We start from the raw sequence: 7957 nt of genomic DNA on the forward strand, positions 1-7957 counted from the left end.
GTGCCAACATCAGGCCAAATGGCCTCAGGCCAGTACGCCCCCATGGTGAGCAGGATGAATAGCGCACTGTGCAGTGCCCGAGCACCCACTCCTGCTCACAAACAATATCCTTATCCCTCAGGGCACCACCAGGAAAATCAGAGATCCCTCGCTCCCTGACTGGGTAGTCCAAGGCCTGCCCATACCTCAGCAGATCGTAGCTCTCACCTGCTTCACTGTGCCACTCCCAGGGCCCCTATGATGCAGGCATTCGTACCTTCTCTCGCCATGTAGGCCTGATGTGCCATTACACCCAGCAAGGTACAGCAGTCCTACAATGCACTGCCTGGAGCCCACTGCCACTGCTTCCTGCAGTCCAACCGGGCCCCCAGCCATCACAGTCATAGACCAAAGCTATTGGGGCTCCTCACCAAATTAGCAGCTTACTTATGTGCTATGGCTTCCCCCTGCATCACATGGTAGGGCATGTCTACTTGCCCCAGAGGTTCTGGTGCCTGTTTCCTTACCACCCTAGGCCTTGTCACTGGCATCTCTGCACCCGTAAGAAAAGAGGCAGGCCCCTTGATGTCACACTGCCATGCTGGCACAGGCCTCCGTGCTCTCCCGCTGGGCCTCCTTCCCTGTCAATCCTCCCCACTGCCGGTCTGGTTGAGCCACAGGGCCCCCTCACCAGTTTGTCTTGACGGGTGCACAGCAGTGTGGCTTCACCTTCTCCGCTTCATTTCAGCTCCAGCGCGGCAGCCTCTAGCTATAGCCCTGTCTTTCTGTCCCTATCAGCTCACCTGCTACGTCTGTCCAGGGAGGGCTTATTTTCAGCTCCATGGGCTAGTAGTGGCTTAGGGGCTTCTCTGCCAATTTTGGGGGATTTATGCCTGGCAATGTATGCAGGATTTTGAAGGTTTGTAAGCTCCACAGTAGGAGCAGCTGTGAGTTGCGTCTAGGCGGCCATCTTCCAGGCCACACATGTTACAGAGTTACATAGCATGTGTGCCTTACATATAAAAGAGAAAATTAGCAAAAGTATATTTGGAAGAAGGCGCAGATATGTACAATTATTTATAGAATGTTAGATTTATGGCCGGTGAGGAGAGAAGCTAATAGAGAAAAGACAGGTCACGGGCTAACTTCTCACTCATACACATTGGGGATTTTTCACAAACTGCATTTTGTAGTATGTTTAGTAGTACTACAGTAGTATTACCCATGTACTGAAAAGTACAATTCACAAACTTAGGTGCTGCGATGTCCGCCTCGCCTATCTTTTCTTTGCAGAGATCTCCACTATCAGTGTGAAGATCTCTGCACATATAGGTTTACATTTTTTAAGTAAGTGTAGGAGGGACAGAGAGGAGTGTCTGGAAAATGGGGTATCCTTACACCTAAAAAAGAGGGGTCTAGGAAGGGATAAGGAGGAGTTTAGGGAGGCTTTGCTTACTACTCGTATACTAATGACACTCATCTCATCTTTAAACTAGAAGGTAACATCTGAGATATTCACTTTAAACTAGAAGGTAACATCTGAGATATTCAGCCACGGCTTAAGCAATATATAATCTAGATACCCACATGGATTTATAACAGTTCTCTGAGACTAAAGTCCTCCAGAACTGAGATCCTGGTCTTTAGTAATATTTCAGTTTTAGAATCTAATGGGTGGGCTAGAGAATTTCTTTCCTATCCCAAGCCTTTCTCATGCTGCAAAAAATGTGGACATTATTTTTTGATAGTTGCTTTAAATTTCAAGTACATACATGAAAAATGGTTACATTTTTCCACTAAAAGTACTAAAAAATAATGTATTTTATTCTGTCAGATGACAAGAAAATTGTTGTGCAGGCTACTATTTTGGCCAGATTCAATTATTCTAATTTTGTCTTTCTGGGTCTGCCAAAGCAACACCTCCATTGTCTTCAATTGATACAAAATGCAGTCACCTGCTTCTGGGCTTCAGGATATTTCATCCTTTCTGACCTCATCTCAGACACTTACATTAGCTCCCTGAAGAAAACAGATATCTATTAAATTGTATATATTCATGCCATAAACAGGCCCACTATCATGAACCCATGTATTTGCGATCTGTCTTTCAGAAATATCTACTTGCCCGTTCCCTCTGGTCATCTACCAATCTCCTTTGTGACCGGTATGAGGAGGACCATATTATGGGACTGATCATCGGATACTCCTTCTCTTTTCCGTCACAGCACTACCCCTCATTTGGAGGGTAGGAAGCAACTCAAAACCTTCCCTTTTCATATCTAACTTTTTCCCACTTCTGACCATGTTTGCTCATTACCGAGGTACCCATTTTGTTAAAATGAGGATTAAAAATGGGTGTTAATAAATCAAGAAGATAGTTTGGCGTTTTGACTTTCATCCCCCACAAGAGAGAACCGAGCATTATATAATGTTCGGGCCGTCTCCTGTTCACGCTGACTCCTCATGGATGTGATTTTAGAAGATATATATGCTGGGTCACAGTCCTTTGAAGCCTCTGTTTTATTTAGCTAGAAAGTACCCATGCCTTGAGAAACCTACTGCCCGATCACACAAATCTGGAATAAGAATCGATTTTAATTTTGGAAGTCGACAGCTATACAGAAGTGAAGTGAGCGCGTTTTCTTTCGCAACAGGAGAGGCATAGCACTGTTGCTCTGACGCCTGTACCCCTGGGGTTAGGAAGCCTGCAAACTACCTGCTTCTCTATCTCCAGGCACAAATAGTTGAAAATATATCACCTTCTGAAAGGTCTGGGCTTCGGGATGCTTTCTAATCTCTGGACAGCAGCTTTCCTGCGAGGGCCATTTTCCATTTATAATCTGCTTCGGTTGACAGAATCTCTCTGCTGTTTTCGCGCCTTCTGCGCTCTATTATCCGACCGATGATTGAAAAAAAGACTGACTTACCCTTTGTATGGAAGGCACCTTTATACAAGTAGCTTCTTGTCATACGCGCTGAGGTTTGCGATATCTGACGAGAGGTGACTTTCCAGCTGCATATGCTGTGTTGAAGGTGTCTCCTGGCCCTTGAAGAATTATCGTGCGCCTGCTAGTGCGTCATTTGTGTGCGCAGAAAGCAATTCAATGGCATTTCACAGGAACATTAATGTGCATAGTGTTTTCTCATATCATGCCCCGTCATCCTGTGCTTTTGTTCTCAGTGTCTCCTTTTATTCATTAGCCGAGGCTCTGCTCCCCTGACTATTTGTGGATTTTCTGTTCATCATTTTTAACTGTTTTTCTGGTGATTAAGCAAGCGGTGAGCCATTCCGTGAAGGTTGCCAAAGTTAGCGCACTGAAGCCCTAGAATCATAGTACGGCCCAGGGGCCGCATGCGGCCCTCCTGACCTTTATATGCGGCCCAGCAGCACTGGGCTGCTCTTAGCTAGACTCGGAACGATACATTAAAAAAATGTAAAGGGCCTAGATATTCTCTCTGGTCACAGGGAAAGGCGCGCTGGAATACAACAAGGAAGTACTAGGCGGTAGCCTGAGAGGCCACCAGTTTAAGGAAACAGAATGACTCATAAAAAAGTCTTCACTGGCAGGGAAAGCGGTGTCAAATCATACAAAATAATTGCTCCTGTTGTCTAATACAGACAGTTATCTTCTTCTTTTACTGCAATAGTGGCCCAGGATTAGCACCTTTGAGTCTGATGATTCGCCTGGCTTCTATATATACTACCAGGAATGTTGGTTGTAAATTCCTATATTGGAGCATAGAATTGAGAATATGGCTGTAAATGTATGACTTGCTATATTGAATCAGGCTGTTTCTCTCTCTGAGGCTAAGCAGGCTCTCCATAATATGCGCAAAATATTCCCTTTTTTCACTTCGATATAAAATACCATTGTTAAAAGCAGTTCAGGAATGAAGAGGGGTATCCAGACGGATATCGGTTCCAGCATATATTATTGAGCTGGATCGGTGGCCCAGCTGGACCCAGTAAAAATGTTGAAATTGTGTATTTTATATGCCAAGTTATCTTTGTTGATATATGGTAAATGTGAGGTATTGGGTCGTTGATGGAAGGGGGGTGGTCACCCCTGCTCAAGCAACAGCCACAATATGTGTCAGAGTGAAGCACAAAATTCACTAGGTAACCTGCGCTTTACCTTTTAGTGGCTTGGCAGAAAAGCAGTTAGGCTTAACTTAGAGGCAATGTGTAAAGTATTTGTGCAGCACACAAGCAGTAAAGTGAAAACACAACACAAGAAAAATAGACTAAATATTAATACATTAATTTGCACCAAAACAACAAAATTTAAATCAGTAGAACTGAAGTTATGAATTTCAATTTAGTGCCTAAAAGATAAAAGTGCCAACTGCAGACGTCTAGTCGTGGGAGCCCGATGCAAGGTAAAAAAAAATGGCCAACTGCAATGGAGGGTGGTTCAGATACAAGACGTGGATTAGGCTTGGTCGATGCTTAGCTTTGTATATTAAAGACATTTTTGAAGAAAAGTTTTTGAGAAGGTAAAGTGCAGCGGGGCAAGGCTGGAGCTGGTGTCCGAGGAGGAGGTGTCATTGTCGAGGAGGCCACTGAAGGAAGATGTGGTGAAGATTTCTATGTTCAGACTTGATTTCTTTTTTAGAAGTTGAAAAAATTCAGTGGGCCGAAGGTGGAGGGTGTAGCTGACAAGAGATCCATTAGGCCGAATACCCAGGGGCGTAGCTTCCTAAATGTATTTTCTTATAAATATTTGGGTACACATGCTTTCACTCGGGTATTGTGAGATATCAGTCGGATTTCAATAGGTATTTTTATATACACATAGACAAAAAAAACACATACACACACTGTTTGAAAGTCCTCAAAAATATTGGTTATTTTACTGAATATGGTGTTTTCTGTCTTAGAACTCCTACGAAACCTCATTCCTCTCCCTTTCTTCTGCCGCTTAGGGCCCACTCATGCTCTGTGCTTGTCATATAATGTATTTAAACATTGTATGCCAGCCTGATTGTCGGAAAACCTGAAGCTCACACCCCCAATCTTACTGACCAACCTACACCCCTGTATATACCCCGTTGCTGAGCAGGATTTGCTGCTGTGAAGAAGAACATAGCAGGAGCCACGGGCGAATGAGGCTGACTGGCAATGCACCGGTGTGGAGAGATGAGCACATTGGTCCTACTCTTCCCTCAGTTCGCAGATTAGTTTTTAGCAAAGTTTTGAATTTGGGCTGTATTGGGACCTTTAACACCACATCCAAGGGTCAAGAATTGAGGAGGCATCACTTAAGGATTCAGTACTCACTCAGGCTGGGTCTAGGTTCGGGTTCAGGATGGTTGTTGCCTTTTATGTCCCTGAGGCTCTGATCAGGAGGGCAGCAAACTAGCCCTTGGAGCCACTCTGGAAGTCCGGAGTTCAAGTGATCAAACAGGGCAGAAGCAGCAGTGGAGACATTTGAGGGTTGTAGGAGGCTGGACTGGCTTATAGTGGGTACCTTGTGGTACTTACACCTTGTGCCAGGTCCAGTTATCCCTTATTAGTAGAATAGAGGTGTTTCTAGCAGCTTAGGCTGTTAGAGGTAGCTATGGCAAAGCAACTTAGGCTGAACTAGGAGACATGCAAAGCTCCTACTATACCACTTATATCATATAGCACAATATCATAAGAAAACACAATACTCATAGTTTTCTAAAAATAAGGGTACTTTATTTTAGTGACAACATGCCAAAAGTATCTCAGAGGATACCCTCACTTAGGAGGTAAGTAATATACACAAATTATATGTACACAAACCCAAAACAGGTAAGTAACAGTACGAAAAGTAGTGCAAACAATGTAGAATCACAATAGGATGCAATAGGTAGACATAGGCCTAGGGGCAACACAAACCATATACACCAAAAGTGGAATGCGAATCACAAATTGACCCCAGGCCTATGGGAGATTGTAGAGGGTTGCTGGGACTGTAAGAAAACAGTAAGGGTGTCCAAAATACCCCACCCCAAGACCCTGAAAAGTAGGAGTAAAGTTACCCTACTACCTCAGAAAGACAGTATAGCCGTGAAAGGGGATTTTGCAAGAACCACAACTGCTACCAAAGCACCGAAAATGGATTCCTGGACCTGAGGACCTGTAAAAGAAGGGGACCAAGTCAAAGAGTCACACAAGTGTCCAGGGGGCAGGAGCCTACTAAACCCAAGATGAAGGTGCAAAAGGGCTGCGTCCAGGTGGAAGAAGCCAATGGTTCTGCAACAATGGATGGTGCCAAGAACTTCCACTTTGGCGAGAAGATGTCCCACGGCATGCTGGAGGTTGGAGAAGTGTTTTTACACACAAATACAGCAAAGAAGCATTGCTAGCTGCAAGAGTCACAGTTGAGGATTTTGGGTGCTGCTGGGGCCCAGGAAGGACCAGGATGTCGCCCCTTGGAGGAGGAGACAGAAGGGGCGCTCAGCAACTCAGAGAGCCACCACAGAAGCAGGCAGCACCCAGAGAAGTACCTTAACAGGCACTTAGAAGACCTGAGGACAGGAGTCGACTCAGAGTCACAAAGGAGGGTCCCACAATGTTGGAGTCCAACTCAGCGAGTTGGGCAATGCAGGACAGAGTGCTGGGGACCAGGCTAGGCTGTGCACAAAGGAAGTCCTGGAAAAGTGCACAGAAGCCGGAGCAGCTGCACATTATGCAGTACACAGGTTTGCTGTCGGGCGTGGGGAGACAAGGACTTACCTCCACCAAATTTGGACAGAAGGGCCACTGGACTGTGGGAGATACTTGGACCCAGCTCCTGTGTTCCAGGGACCACGCTCGTCAGGATGAGAGGGGACCCAGAGGACCAGTGATGCAGAAGTTTGGTGCCTGCGTTGGCAGGGGGAAGATTCCATCGACCCACAGGAGATTTCTTCTTGGCTTCCAGTGCAGGGTGAAGGCAGACAGCCCTCAGAGCATGCACCAGCAGGAAACAGTAGCAAAATCCGGCAGGATGAGGAGCTACAATGTGGCTGGTAGTCATCTTGCTACTTTGTTGCGGTTTTGCAGGCGTCCTGGAGCAGTCAGAGGTCGATCCTTGGCAGAACTCAAAGAGGGAAGTGCAGAGGAATTCTGGTGAGCTCTTGCATTCGTTATCTGAGGAATAGCCCAGAGGAGAGATCCTAAATAGCCAGAAAAGGAGGTTTGGCTACTAAGAAAGGAGGCTTGGCTACTGAAAGAGGTAAGCACCTATCAGGAGGGGTCTCTGACGTCACCTGCCGGCACTGGCTACTCAGAGCAGTCCATTGTGCCCCAGCACCTCTGAATCCAAGATGGCAGAGGTCTGGGCACTTCCCCTGGGAGGTGCAGGTCAAGGGAGTGGTCACTCCCCTTTCCTTTGTCCATTTTCGCGCCAGAGCAGGGCTGGGGGATCCCTGAACTGGTGTAGACTGCCTTATACAGAGATGGGCATCATCTGTGCCCATCAAAGCATTTACAGAGGCTGGGGGAGGCTACTTCTCCCCAGCCCTTCACACCTATTTCCAAAGGGAGAGGGTGTAACACCCTCTCTCAGAGGAAATCCTTTGTTCTGCCTTCTTGGGACCAGGCTGCCCAGGTCACAGGGTTGGCGGAATCCTGTCTGAGGGGTTGGCAGCAGCTGCAGTGGAGACCCCGGAAAGGCAGTTTGGCAGTACCCGGGTTCTGTGCTAGAGACCAGGGGATGCATGGAATTGTCCCCCCAACACCAGAATGTTATTGGGGTGACAATTCCATGATCCTAGACATGTTACATGCCCATGTTCGGAGTTACCATTGTGACGCTACATATAGGTAGTGACCTATATGTAGTGCACACGTGTAATGGTGTCCCCGCACTCACAAAGTCCAGAGAGTCTGCCCTGAACAATGTGGGGGCACCTTGCCTAGTGCCAGAGTGCCCACACACTAAGTCCCTTGGCACCTAACCTTCACCAAGTGAGGGTTAGACATATAGGTGACTTATAAGTTACTTATGTGCAGTGAAAAATGGCT

This window comes from Pleurodeles waltl, chromosome 1_1 (assembly GCF_031143425.1).
Source record: "Pleurodeles waltl isolate 20211129_DDA chromosome 1_1, aPleWal1.hap1.20221129, whole genome shotgun sequence".
In the NCBI taxonomy this organism is placed as follows: domain Eukaryota; kingdom Metazoa; phylum Chordata; class Amphibia; order Caudata; family Salamandridae; genus Pleurodeles; species Pleurodeles waltl.